The sequence below is a fragment of the Protopterus annectens genome, chromosome 14.part0 (assembly GCF_019279795.1).
Source record: "Protopterus annectens isolate FY-2018-M chromosome 14.part0, PAN1.0, whole genome shotgun sequence".
NCBI lineage: Eukaryota > Metazoa > Chordata > Ceratodontiformes > Protopteridae > Protopterus > Protopterus annectens.
Genome location: NC_056748.1, coordinates 335372220 through 335387048, shown reverse-complemented (window position 1 = coordinate 335387048; position 14829 = coordinate 335372220).

Sequence of the window (14829 nt, the reverse complement as noted above, 5' to 3'; positions counted from 1 at the left end):
ATCATTAGCGGACCGGAGTTCCGCTGTGGCAACCCCTAACCGGGAAAAGCCGAAAGACACAACAACAACAACAAGTTCTAAATACTCTGTTTACACTGAATCTAGTGTAATAGCAAAATCATAACAAAAGTTAAGTAGAAAATATGACCTGAATTAGGAACAATTTCTTGTTAAACTCCAACCACCTGAGGCCATGATTAAGTGTTCCACAGTGCTGTGCCATGACAAATCTGGCTACGCTATTGTAAGTCACCTCAGGCCTATGGAGCAGTTGAGATTAGAGTTTTCTTAAAGATACATAGAATATAAAAGTAAAGTGATTAAGAGCAGATCAGAAGTAGATAATGATGTTAGAATCCTAATGATTTTAGCTTTTGCTTGAAGGCAGCATAGTTTTGGTCTTATAAGAACAAGGATAAACTCCTATAGTTTTAAGCCATAATTGAAGAGAATGCAAACTAGAATCAGATTTTGCATTGCCAATAATAACTACATTATATGTAAGAAGGGCTGCAGAATCATTTGAGTATTTGACCAGTTTTATTTCTTCATAATGATGGATAACACTATTCATAAAGAAAGTGAAAAGGAGAGGTCATTGTACTAGTTCTTGAGGAACTCCAACAGTTGCAGGCATCATCTGTGAGATGGCACCATTCCATCTAACTAACCATTGTCTTTCTTCCACATAATTTTGAATCATGTAGTGGTAAGGAGTGAAAAAGCATAGCTACTCAGGTTTGTGAAAACAATGCATGGACTACAATAGCAGATGCTTTGGATTGGGAGTCCAAGAATTTGGCCATGATCTATTTGTCCATGACTGTACTATACAACATCCATTAGAGAAGTATCAGTGCCTCGGTTAGGCATACAACCAGGCTGTAAATTTGATATATGGTTGTATTTGCTTAGATGTTGAAGCAGAAGTCAGTGAAGTGGTTGTGCAGCAATACATCAACCATGGGTCCACAGACTACTTACTGAATGAGAGCAGGCCATGGCTGCTACAATGGAAGTTGCCAAAAATATCCAGTAACTGTGGAGAGGGTAGTTACAGACAAGCACACAGCATGTAGGTATTTCAGTAGTGCTAGATAACCTGAAACAGTAAGAGTAGCTGCTTAATTGTACCCCTTTGTCAAGCTATAGAGAGCATCAGCTGACACCCAAAACTCAAAAAGGGACTATGGTAGCATGCTTGGCATTCTTTATGCCACCACTCACTTGTGGACATATGTACCATGCAATATACCTTTGTACAGGGCATGTAGTGTAATATGAAATAGATCACAACATGTACTCCACAGTACACTTATCTCATTATCCCTGTTTCTTCTGTACAGTGATATGTACTACAACAAGAAAGAAATCACAACCTGTACTCCAAAGTATCCTTACCTCATTCTCCCTGTTACCTGTGGACAGTGGTTTGCACTACAAAAGTAAGAAAGAAAAAAAATCACAACCTGTACTCCAAAGTATACTTACCTCATTCTCCCTGTTACCTGTGGACAGTGGTTTGCACTACAAAAGTAAGAAAGAAAAAAATCACAGCCTGTACTCCAAGTATGTTTACTTCATTCTCCCTGCTACCTGTGTAAAGTAGTATGCAGTGCAATAAGAAAGAAATCACAACTTATACTCCACAGTATAATTACCTCATTGTCACTGTTATGTATGTACAGTGGTATGCAGTGCAATAAGAAAGAAATCACAGCCTGTACTCCACAGTTTACTTACCTCATTCTCCCTGTTGCCAGTACAGTTTATTTAGCTTCCTCCTATGGTTAGGTGAATTACCTTCTGCTTTATCATCTGCTGTGCTTGCAAGTGTATGACCCTGTTCTGGGAGGTTTGCAGTATATGTTTGGCTGTATCTGGGGACAGCATGTGTTCCCTTCGGTAGATCATATAATTCGTAAGCAAGGAGCATGGCCAATAAGGGTCATGTATTATGTAAAAAGTAGAACAACACTTGGCCTCACCAATGAATTCCATTGAAGGAAGAAGCGGGGATGAATATTTTAAGGGGAATGGTAGCAATAGGCATTATACCTATGTTCATCTCCTTTTAAAATGGCGGTAATATTTGCCAGTTTCTAGATGCTGGGAACTATTCAATCCTTTATAATCTGTTAATAATGGAAATGAGTGAATAAAGGAGCTTACTGAACCTCAGAACTGTACTGCTTTAAGACATCCAAGAATACAAACAATCCAGCATGAATTTGTTAGCCAAAGAGTGAAATACAGTGTTCAAAATGCATTCTGTGCAAGCTGAGAAAAACACATTAGCTTGTTACTGTTGACCTCAGTCCAGTTTCACACCTCCATGATTTAGCTGTGATTTCCAGTACATGAATAGTTTGTTGCCAGCAAATTTTACAATTTCACAAGGTAGCAAGAATCCTGCAAACTCTGTCATGTGTATGCATTAGGTTTTAAGGTTAATTTGAATAATTATATGGGAGCTTCAAAATATTATTCAGATTTAATGGTGGATGCACTCCTTGTAGGACATTCAAAGAAGTGTCATTATGTTTTATTATTCTGGGATGTAGTATATAAAGAAAGGACATGTAATAACTTACAAGAATGCAAGTAATATCCAAATAGGTACTACAGTTTAAAAAGAGACTGTTTTTAAGGTTATGCAAACTTCACCAAATTTCTGGAACATTTGCATTTCATCACAAATATCTTGAGGACAATATAATATATAGTAACAATACAATAATTACTAGGCATCTATATAGTACTAATTTACAATAAGAATGCATGCAATACTCCATGATTTTCCTAGAACCCATTATAAAATATAATTTAATTATGTGTATCTTGACAAATCATACAATTTTAAAGTGATAAAAACTTGACAAATAGGCTTGCCTACTAATGCTAAGGTAATACATCTGGCAGGGGTGTGGTGATCTCAAGTATGGCTAGTGACTCTAGCAGCTGTGTATTACTGGGGTGGCTGGGTCACCATTTCAGCTGCATGAAGCTGACCTTCCTCTTGGGGAGGGTTGAAATAGGTGGGTTGATTGCCTTGTTCTTAGAAGAAGTTGTGACGTCCAGCCAATATCCCATCAGACTGCCACCAATAATGTGACATCCTCCACTTTAAACCTATGTCAGTAATTAACAGTAATTAATGAGTCTCAATCCCCATGACTGACTCCAGTGAGGGAGTGTCATGGAAAACACCAGAGCACAGAACACACAAGAATAAAATTCCATAATTTCCCTTAAAAGTACAACAGGAACAACCTGTATTTCCTGGGACTGGACTATATACCACTTCTCACCCCAAATGGAATCCCTTATCATACACTTCAATGCAATGTGTTCCAGTTTAAGACCGCTGACTCACTCAGAATCAATATAACTTTAAATCTCATACACCCAAACATTTATGGGAAGCCTGACACAGATGTCCAGCTGTGTCCCCTCCCAAATACAAATGGTATATGCTGCCACCAGAGTCAAACAGGTCTACATGCCCTTCAAATGGTGATCAATTATTAAAAATTAAATATCAAAATAAATGATAGCTATGACCAGACGCAGCCAGGCATTCATAGTGACCTGGGGAGTATCAAACAGGTATAAACACTTTCTAATCCCTAAAGACTACACTGATTGTCCAGCCACAATGTAAAGTAATGAAAATCATTTAATAACAAGTAAAATGATTACAAGAACATAAAGAAATAATTTTCAATAAACACCGGAATTCAATCATCAGAAATTTAAAATTAAACTGTAGGATAGAAGTCCATTTTCATAGAAAAGTTCTATCTAAATAATTAAACTTTCCTACTCTAACTAGAGAATACTGTCCCTGATCTAATCTAAAACATAACAGTAAAGCAAAGGCAGGCTTATAGTTTTTGTTGAGTCTTTTTTGGGTATCCACTGCACTGCACTGTAACTGACTACAACTCTTAAATAACTGCCCACAACTGATTTCAGCAGTCCCTTTTATAGTCCAGGTTAACAGTCTCAACTGTCTTATGTTAAAAATAATAGTCAGCTGTTTGAAAAAGCTATTTTTCCTGTCAACCATCTGTTCAAGTAATCACATAGCAACCAGGAACACTCTACTGACATCACCTACTGAGCAGCTGATTCTTCACAGACAATTTGTACTTTAGAATCTCCCTCACAAACATGTGCAATTAGAAATGTATTAAAACACTGACCGATTCTTTATACACTTTGTATAAACAAGGAAATACTCAACATTTTAAAAACTTATTTACATTTTCACAATTAGTCATGCTGGCATACAATAAAAATTAATCTGAGAATATATGCAAATCTCCTGCCAGCCATGCTAACACACATGGCAGTGTTTTCATTTTCTTCACAGAAGTATAGAAGCGTGCAAGTGCAAACATTAGTATGCATTGTGTACAGTCTGGCAAAAGGTATTTAGCATACAAGTAAACAATGGTCATCACCTTCAGTTCCATGGCTTCTAAGAGGATATAGGAAGGGAGCAGGTCATTAGAAGTAGCCCAGCTTATTACCTTAAGTTCTCTCCTGTAAGCTAGAAGTGAAATTTTAGGTCAATGTTTTATACAAAGAAAACAGAAATCTGCCATTATGAGGATGTAAATAAGAGCATCACACACATAACAAGTAAATGCTGCTGACTGCAAATCTCCTTTGTGGTGAGTAATGTGAGACCATAGACTTGTATTCTTGTGCCTCATTCCACCTAATTTAGACCAGGATGTATTCTAGCCATAGTGTCTGAGCTTATGCCCTGTGGCACTAATATGTACATGGTTTGGCTTGATACTTCATACCATTCAACTCAAATAGCTACATCCTTTTTTTAAATGCAGGATAATGCATTGGAAAAATTAATCAGTGTACAGACAGCTTGATTACCACCATCCAAAGCTGGAAAATGAAATATTTTAAACTACCATCTTAGTAGCATATCACCTAACTTCGTTGGCATGCAATTTTGGTTTCAGAATGTGAGATAGAAAGAAGAATCCAATCTAGAAGTGGTATATTTTAATACATAGTTCTTGAGTCTGTTGTTTATGTACACATGATGACCTTACCTTCACTGCTACAGTATTCTTAACATATAGGGAATCCCTGCCATGGAAGCCTAATGTCCTACCAGTCTACCAAAGACTCCTGTTGCTTTAAAGGTACATGGAACATCACCCAAATGTTCCTTGTGTAGCATAGGGCATAAAGGTAATGTTTAGGACAACCATAGTCTGAACTTCTTTGCCGCCAGTCTGAACATATCTTTTTACTATCAGTCTGTTTACCTGCGACTGTTTTCTGCCAACTGAATGCATTTTCATTATCCAGTGACTATATACACCTGTTTCCTGACTTCTTTGCAGATATGTGTCCTGTTGGGATTTTTGCTTTTTCTTGTCTTGTTTTGTGCTCATTGAGGTTAATGTCATCAAGAAAGGGTAAATGCCAGTGTGGGAGACAGATTCTTCATAAACCCGCCATGATAAGCGTCTTTTTTTTCTAGGAGCTTTTCATGACCATACATCTTGTTCAATTTGTTAGGCTTTCGACCCCATAAACCCTTTGCAGTAAACCTTCTTCCCTTTCCTTGTAACTTGAGAATCAGTGTCTTAAGCTTCTCGCTAAAGATGCAATGGAAGGAATCTCCTGCCCAGAGGGTAAGCTGTTAGGGATGAAGGAGGTGAAAAAGGTAGGACTGGAATCTTCTGCTTTCCAGCCTCTGCCAGGTGTTTCTCCAAAGGTCGTAACAAACCTAAAGATTCCCCCACACTGTGTTACCATTATTCTCTGCCATGACCGTGTTGGAGGCCGGTGAGGATCTGGCTGGTAGCACATCCAAAGATCTGAAGAAGCGTACAGTGTGTACGAGAAAGCGCTCATCTTTCCTGTTCTTTTGTACTAATAAAGACGTATTTTGTTGCTGCATCATCGTGGAGTTCCTCATCCTTGTTTTTTCCAATATTTTTATCTGTTCGTGTTTTGGAGGTGAGGACCTTGGAGGTTTATTGCTGGGATTGTGTTATATACATCCAAAGAAGCTTTGCAGGCATCTGTCTCAGATGTCCAGGGGGAACCACGGTTGATTTTTTCCAAAGGGTCTAGGGAAGTTCCCCTATTTTTAGTTGGGGAAGAAGTTCCTGCTATGGTTCTCGACTATCATCCTGGGTCTGAGCCTTCACAGTTTTTTGGAGGGGATGTTCCCTTAAAAAAGTAACAAAAACTTAAAAATGTTTCCTCTGCTCTGATGGATCCACAAAGTCACTGGCAGGCTTTTTTTAGGGGCTATTTACTGTTTTAATGTACTTAAAGCCTCTTCAAGAGGATTTAGTTCCTGTTCCTCCTCCTTGGTCCTCTACTACCCTTTAAAAGGCCTGGATAACTGGATTTGTCTGACAATGAGTCAGATTCTGATGACAAATTCTTGACTTATTCTACTCAAATTCCTTCTCCTTCAGACTGTGGGTCAGAGAAGGAGTAATCTATTAGTCCTGATGTTCCTTTTGAGTAAATTTCTTTTGGGGACACAATCTCTAACATGATGGATTTTTTTTTTCAAGTGGGATTATGCTCAGGTCTCTGATATCCATAATAGGTACTATGAGTTGCTGCAGTTGGAATCTCCTAAGCCTGTGGCTATTCCTCCTGTTTTGGCTGCTTTACTGGATGCTTTTTCCAATGCCTCCCATGTGCCTTGACCCTGCTCCCAAGAAACCTGACAGGGTTTATAGGGTGCCTGAGGACTGTTATTTTTTTATAAAAATATCTTGCTGCTGACCCCTCTGTTAGTGTCTGTAGCCTCTGATAAGCCATCTCAATTGCTTCGTTTGGCCAAGTTATTGCCTTCTGACAAGGACAGAAGAGCTATGAAAAGGCTGAGCAAGAAGGTTTACACTTCTGCTACACTAACTCTTACTGCTATTAATTATCAGACCTATATGTCTAGGCTTTTGTTGACTCTTCTTTCTCAAGCCTGTTAACTTATTTCTGATTTTCCAGACTCTGAGGATAAAACTTCTGTTCTTTCCTTGCTAGGGACTTCCTCTCAGGTTGTTCATCATTCTATTAAATGTAGTTATGATGCAGCAGATGCCTATTCTAGTTTTTGGTTCAATGATGAGGATGTATTCTTGGCTTAGGCTTCAACCTCTACATGATGATATTAAGATAAAGTTGATGGATGCTTTTCTGGATTCTAAGCTTTTGTTTTAGGAAGCTGCTTCTGGTTTAAGTCCCTTCAGGATAAGAGTAAGGCCTTACAGGAGCTTAAACATGTGTTTGTTTCTCATGTGCTTAAACTTCAGAGAAACTAGCCACTAAGCCTGCCTTTGTTCATAGGCAATCCTGCCCTTCTACTTAAAGTAAGAAGAGTGGCAAATGGTTTCCTCCTGCTAAGGCTCCTCAGTTTTCAGTGACTCCGAAGCCTTCCTTTCAAGACAAACCAGGTGCTGTATGACTATCCATCCCTTCTGAGCCACATTCCTCTTTCTCTTTGCCTTTCGCTTTCTCTTCCTGTTTGGCTTCAGATCACTCAGGATTCTTGGGTTCTGTCAATAATCATTAAGGGTACTTCATGGTGTGGAAATCTCATCCATCTTTTATGGGCATTCCTCAGCCTCCTCAGGAACAACTTTGTTTATTTTCCCAGAGGTTCTTCAAAATCTTTTGACTTAGGGTACTATTCAAGAGGTGTCTGTGTCCCAAAGAGGAAAGGGTTCTACTCCAAACTGTTTCTAGTGCCCAGGAAAGGGGGCACTTGGAGACCTATTCTAGACCTTTCTCATCTAAACACTTTTCTAAAAGTGCCTTCCTTTTGCATGTTGTCCCTTCAGATTCTGCTTCTTCTCTTGCTCCCTCAGGCCTACGTGGTGTCTGTGGATCTCAAGTATGCTTATTTCCATATCCCGATCCATCTTGTTTTCAGGAAGTGTTTGTGTTTCTCTGTTGCTTTCTGGTATTTTCAGTCCTTTGCTTTGCCCTTTGGCCTTTCTACTGACCCAAGAGTGTTCACCAAATGCCTTTCTCCTGTGATTGCTTTTTTGAAGGCTTCAAGGGATACAAATATTCCTTACTTGGATGACCTGTTGATTCAGGAATCCTCTCCAGAGACCCTTTTGAAAAATCTTCATTTTGCCATTTCTCTTCTTCAGAGTCTGGGGTTCATTAAAATTTCAAAAACTCTTCTCTGACTCCTTCTCAGGATCATGTTTTTCTGGGTTGCAGGATTCAGATGGTGCCAATACAGGCTTCTCTGCCCCCTCCAAAGGCCTTAACTCTCATTTCTTTCTTTCATACTCTTCTCACTCTGGCTTTCATTACCGTCAGGGAGTTTCTGAGAGCTATAGGTTTCTTGGCATCCATCATTCTGTTGCTTCCTCTGGCCAAACTTCACATGAGAAAGTTTCAGTGGTTTCTGAAGTCAGTGTGGCTTCAACATGAACATCCTTTAGACTTTGCATTTCCTCTTCATCCTTGACTCATACAGGAACTTCACTGGTGGATTCAACGGTTGTCTCTGAATCCAGGGATCAGTTTTCATCCCCCTCTTTCCTCTCAGGAATTGTTCACAGACACTTCAGACATGGAATCAGAGGTGACATTTGGCTCCCTAAAAGTTCAGGGGGTGTGGTTGCCTTGTCAGTAGAAGGAGCACATCAGTGTCAAAGACATGAAATCTCTTCTGCTGGCTCTTCAGGCCTTTCATCCTCTTTTATCTCCAGGGCTTCTCAAGGTGTTCACAGACAATACCACAGTGATGTGGTATATCAACAAACAGTGAAGAATGAGATCTTATCTTCTTTGCTAGTTGGCACTTCTGGTATGGGATCTTGCTATCAAGTATCAAGTGACTCTTCAGGCAGTTAACATTCCTTCCTGTCAGAATATTGTGGCAGGTACTCTGAGCAGGTCCTTAACTCAGTCCCATGAATGGATGCTTCACATGGATGTGTTTCTGGACATTATCCATCAGTGGGGTGCTCTTCAAGTGGATCTTTTTGCCTCTCCTCTGGACAGACAACTTCTTCTGTTTTGGCCAGAGTCAGAGGTCCTCTGGTAGGGAAGGTGGATGCCCTCTCATTTTCTCGGAAGCAGATGTCTCTTTATGTATTTCCTACCCTTCCTCTCATTCTGAAAGCCCTATTAAAAATTCAACAGGATGCTTCCAAAATCTTGCTGGTGACTCTCTTTTGGCCGTGACAGCAGTGGTTCCCTCTTCTTCTGCATTTAGCCAGGGGCAATCATCACAAATTACCTCAAAGGGTGGATCTACTCTTGCAAGACAAGGGATTTCTCATCCATCTCCATCTGTCCATGCTTCTTCATAGACATCTTTTTTTTTCCTGAGGAAGTGCTGCAAGTTCTGCAGGAGGACAGGAAACCTACTACTAGAAAATCCTACTTATCCAAATGGAAGAGGTTTTCTATTTGGTGTCTCTCTCATATCCTGGACCCATTTACTGTGGATGCTCTTTTGGTTCACTGTTATTTGTGTGAGTTGCTTAATGCTGGTTTTGCCTATTCTATTAAGGCCCACTTATCAGCTATCTATGCTTTTCTGCCTTTTCTCCTCCTTTGGCTTCTAAATTTGAGATGAATACATTTCTTAAAGGCATCCTTAACATTACACCTCCCAGGAAGCCTGTTCTTCCTCCCTAGAATCTTAATTTTGTTTTGGAGAATTTGGCTAAGGCTCCTTTTGAGCCTATTGCTTCAGCTTCCTTGCAACATTGTTCCTGGAGGACTGTTCTTTTGTTAGATCTTAGTTCTGCCAGATGGGTGTCTGAGTTACAGGCCCTTATGGCTTGTCCTCCTTTTTTGATCTTTCATGAGGTCAGGGTTTCCTTGCCCACTAACCCTTCTTTATTGCTTAAATTGATTAATGTGCTATTGTTGAATCAGTCTGTTAATTTGCCTATTTTTTTGCCCTCTCTGCAAACTGACAGTGCGAAGGTGCTGCATACTTTGGATGTGCATAGGCAACTCAAAGTTTATTTGAATAAGACTAGGGCTGTTATAAAATCTGATCAGTTATCTGTTTCTTTTCATCCTAGATCTTTGGGACTTGCTGTAATAAGCAAATGATTTCTTGGATTTCTAAGGATATTTCTTTTTGTTACACTTTTCATGGCAAGAGCCTTCCTTCTTCAGTCAAGGCTTATTCTACTAGAGCTGTGGCTTCTTCTGGTGCTTTTTTCAAGAGCTTAGATACTAACTCTATTCTTGAAGCAGCTATTTGGACCTCTGTGCATACCTTTACCAAGCACTACAAGTTGGATGGTATCTCTAGAACTAGGGCTGGTTTTGGTAGTGCAGTTTTTTATAACTTTTTAGGAGAGTTTTGTGCTCCTCCCCCCCCAACCCTAGTTTCCTCTTGAGCTTTGGCACTCTCCCATATGTTAAGAACACTGGAGCAGTGAGTGCAAGGACATTGTACAGTTGTGCAAAATCTTACCATAATGGTAAATGTCCTTGCCTTCACTGCTGCAGTTATCGCTCCTTCCCTCCTTCCGCCTAGTCCTTTGTCTTCCTGGATATACAGATTACATCTTGGGTTCCTTGGACTGGTTTTCCTACTGGGGCAATAAGTTCTGACTGTCGTAGACCTGAACATCAGCTTTATGCCCTATGCTACACAAGGAGCATTTGGGTGATGTTTGGTGAACCTTTAAAGCAAAAGGAGTCTTTGCTAGACTGGCCAGATGTCAGGCTTCCATGGCAGGGAATCCCCATATGTTAAGAATCCTGCAGCAGTGAAGGCAAGGACATCTACCATTATGGTAAGATTTTACACAACTGTACTTTTCTCTGTGAGTCTGTGCTGGTACTGCTGGTGATACAGAGATAGGGATCTGAACTGCAACTTTTTATATTTTCCATACTGCTTTCTACAAATTTACCATTAGTTGGTATAGTGATGCAAGTATATATAAGAGACACACATACATTTGTTTGTATTTTTATGCCTCACTGTAAGACTACACATGCTAGTATGCATACCTCTCAATCTTCAGACTCGGAAACTGGGGGCAAAGTTCTTGAAAACTAGAGAAAACTGTCTAGAAGCTTCTGCTCTGATGTGCTCATTTCTTCATCTCTTTTACAGTGTGCATCCTACCACCTGTCTCAAGCAATTTATCTCCATCACCTCTAGCTTCCTCATCTGCTCTGCTTTCAGTGCCCCAGTTTCCATACCATACAGTAGTAGTGGTCCCACCATTGTTTTGTACACCTTACTTTTCAGCTTGTTTGGCATTCTTCTTTCATACATGACACCTGACACTATGTCAGTTGACTGCAGTTCCACTAATTCTAGCTTTGATCTCCTCATTCAGACTTCCCTTCTCCTCAACTGCCCATTCCAGGTACCTGAAGTAGTTAACCTGTGCTACAAGTTTCCCTTCTATCTCAGTTCAAAACTGCTTCTGATTTCCACTATTTTCAGTCATTACAACTGTCTTATCTGTACTTATTATTATAGATTATACTCATATTATACTTTATTATTATTAGATTATTATATTATTAGATTATACCCACATTATATTATACTCAACTAGGATCGCTTGTTTATGTGTTTCAGTAAAGGATATTCCATTTTTTACTCAACTGTGAACTACCTACTGTTTTATTATTTTGAAGTATGTATTTTAAAGTTCAGTTTTTGTTAGTGAACTAGGTGCATAACATATTTCAAGGAGTGAACTTCACACCCTCCACACTGTGAAGTTTCTGCTTGTTTTTTTTTTTTTTTAATCCGTACTTAATTTCATCTTGTGTGCCTTCAGCTTTTCAGTTAATTCCACCATCATTTGTTAAAGTTCTTGTTCAGAGTCTGCCTGAAAGCCACATCACATGCATACAGTAACTTTGTTGACCCCCACCCCACTTCTTTGCTAATTTAGTCCGTCACTAATATGAAAAGCAATGGGCTCAGTACTGCACCCTCATGAAATCCAATCCCAGTGGGAAACCCTCTATGAGACCAAGCACTGTTCATCCTTGTGTGATTGAGTCTTTATATAAAGCCTGCACTAATTCTGCCAATGTTTCTTGAACTTCAGACTATCACAGAACAGTCCAAATCAGCTTTCTTGGGACCTTGTCATATATTTTCTTCAAGTCTATGCCTAGATGGACTCTCTTCTCATCTGTAGATTTTTCTTAACTATCTGTTGCACTGCTAACATCAGGTAGGTTGTGCTGCATCCTGATCTGAATCTGATGTGCTCATCTCCCATCTTACCTTCTACTATTCTGCATATTCATTTATCAATCACAGTCTCTAGAACTTTCAAGCAGTGTGACAGAGTTTGATACCTCTTTGCTGCCCACAGATGTGGGCACACCTTTGTTCTTGTACACTGGCACTAGTATGCTTATTCTCCAGTAATCTGGGATACATCTTTCTCTCCATACTGCTATGAATATCCCCAGAAGCCATTTCTCCACTTATTCACCCAATATTTGGTTGGTGATCATACATGATCATATCTGCGGTGACCTCTTGTTAACCTGTTGCTTTCCCTGACTTAATTTTCCTTAGTAGTGTTCTTACGTCTTCTATGGTGGGCTCCATTTCTTCTGTCATCATAGGCTGTGTCTGAGGTGCCAAATGCTGAATCACTTTCCAGAAACTGGTAGAGTGTCTCTGATGCCTTGTTCTTCACTATTGCAATTGCTCTCTTACCCTTTTTGTTAGCCAACCAGAATTTCTTCTTAACCTGGTCCAGCTTTTCTATCTCCTACTTTTTCCTACACTCCTCCTTTCTTTTGATGACTTCTGCATTCAACCACCAACTTACGTACCTTTTTTTATACCTGGCTTGGCCAGATATCTTTTGTATAGTTCTCACACATGCTGTTTTGAGGTGATGTCACCCTATTTCCTTTTCTTTCTGAGGTGCTATCTCCCTGAGTATTTTCTTGAATTATTATGCTTTCCCTCAAATCAACTTCCAGGTCTTCAGCTCAGTCTCTGTTTATTTATGTATTGACATTTGTTGACCAGGAAACCCCCTGGGCCAGAAAGCCCTATTTTCAGTGGATGTCCAGGGAGAAAAGTTCCACATTTTCTCTGCTTCTGAGATTTTTCTGACACTGTTGACCTTAGCGACTTCTCTAACCACTGATTAGTAGATTATGTTGTATGCTGAGGTGAAAAACACATTCAGTATTTACTCATAATCTTTATAAGATCATTTAGTCAGTACCCTTGCTAATAGCAAGTATTTATTTAATTTTTTGACCATAATTACTTATATTGTAGTTATATCAAATAACTGAGGACATGAGTAACAACTTACTATAAATAATGAGAACCATACATCCAGCCTAGGAACTGCTTACAGATGCCTGTTACTGGCCAGGTGGGCAGTTAAGATACAGTAAAGATTTTTTGATTCTTTGGACAGCTATCTTTGAACTAATTATTAGTATGTCAATATAATCAGTTGCTGACTCGATGCAGCAGTACGTGTTCCAATGAGAGAACAGAACCCAGTAGATTCATTTAGTAGTCCACTTTGCAAATTCATCAGAAAACTTTTTAAAAAATGCAACACATATCACCTCAACCTTTAAACAATCAGTACTGTTATGTCTAAATTCATTGTGTCTTTGTGATAGTGTCATGAATAAGACTCAATTCCTTTAATATCTCTAGTTCCCTGAGCAAAGGTAACCATTTATCTCCAGAACAAAAATCCAAACTTTTACTATAACATTTAATTATCTCTGAATATTTACTTATACAGATAATAGCCAATGACTCCACACTTCTAATCCTAAGAACTCTCGTCTCCCTCAGAAATATTCTTTTTAAAAGGCACATGCAATGCAAGGCAGCACAGCAAATCCAAAGGTGGTGCTGCTTGGATGAGAGACACAGAAGCAATATTAATATATTACTGTAAGAATAGTGCAGGAACAGTGACAGAATATGTTGCAAAAAGTTAAATAAATGTATTAGGCAGCTTTTTCTGAGCAGGATGTCAATTACTAAAAATAATTCCATCAAATGAGACATAAGCAGCTTGTACAGATGAGCAGGCACAAACCTTTGTCATTGCAGGATATGGGACAAATGTACATACAATCAAGAAAAAGGGAGAAGTTTTCATTTTAACTTAAAAACAGAAATTCTGAAAAAAAAATTAGGAGAAATAAGAGACTGTCTAACAAGATATACAGTTTTAATGCTTTATATGCTTTTGTACAACAAACACTTTTGACTGTTGCATAATGTAAATAAAGGCAAAATGTCACACATATATTGCACCACAAAACATTTATGTAATTTTAACATTCCAATGGTTTCTGTAAATATTTACATTTTATTTCTATATAGTACTTGGAGTGTCTCCATTTGTATGTCATTCATATAAAAAACTCAAGTATTGCATTGCAAAGTGTTGGCATACTAACTTGAAAAAGGCCTGTTCAACTGGCATTGATATACTTTTATACAGAGAGAGTCAGTAATGAACTTTCTGTAGTAATACAGAATTATGGGTTTACATGGGTCTAGGACTAATGCTCGAAGACACCTTTCCATAAATCGGAAACGGCCAAGCACAGTTTCGCAAAAGTGCCTTTTCACCAAAAAAAAGCACTTTCGCAAAACTGTACTAAAAAAAAAAAAATGAGGAAATGTCTGTTGCTGAGATCATGGCACAATGGGGATAAGGGAATATTCCCTTTTCCCTACTATAGTGCGATCTCGGAGTGAGAATATAAAAGTAGGAGGGGTGTGGGGGGTGCTGGGGGGCTTTCCCCCTGCGTAAACATGATTAATGTTTTTTTTTTTTTTTT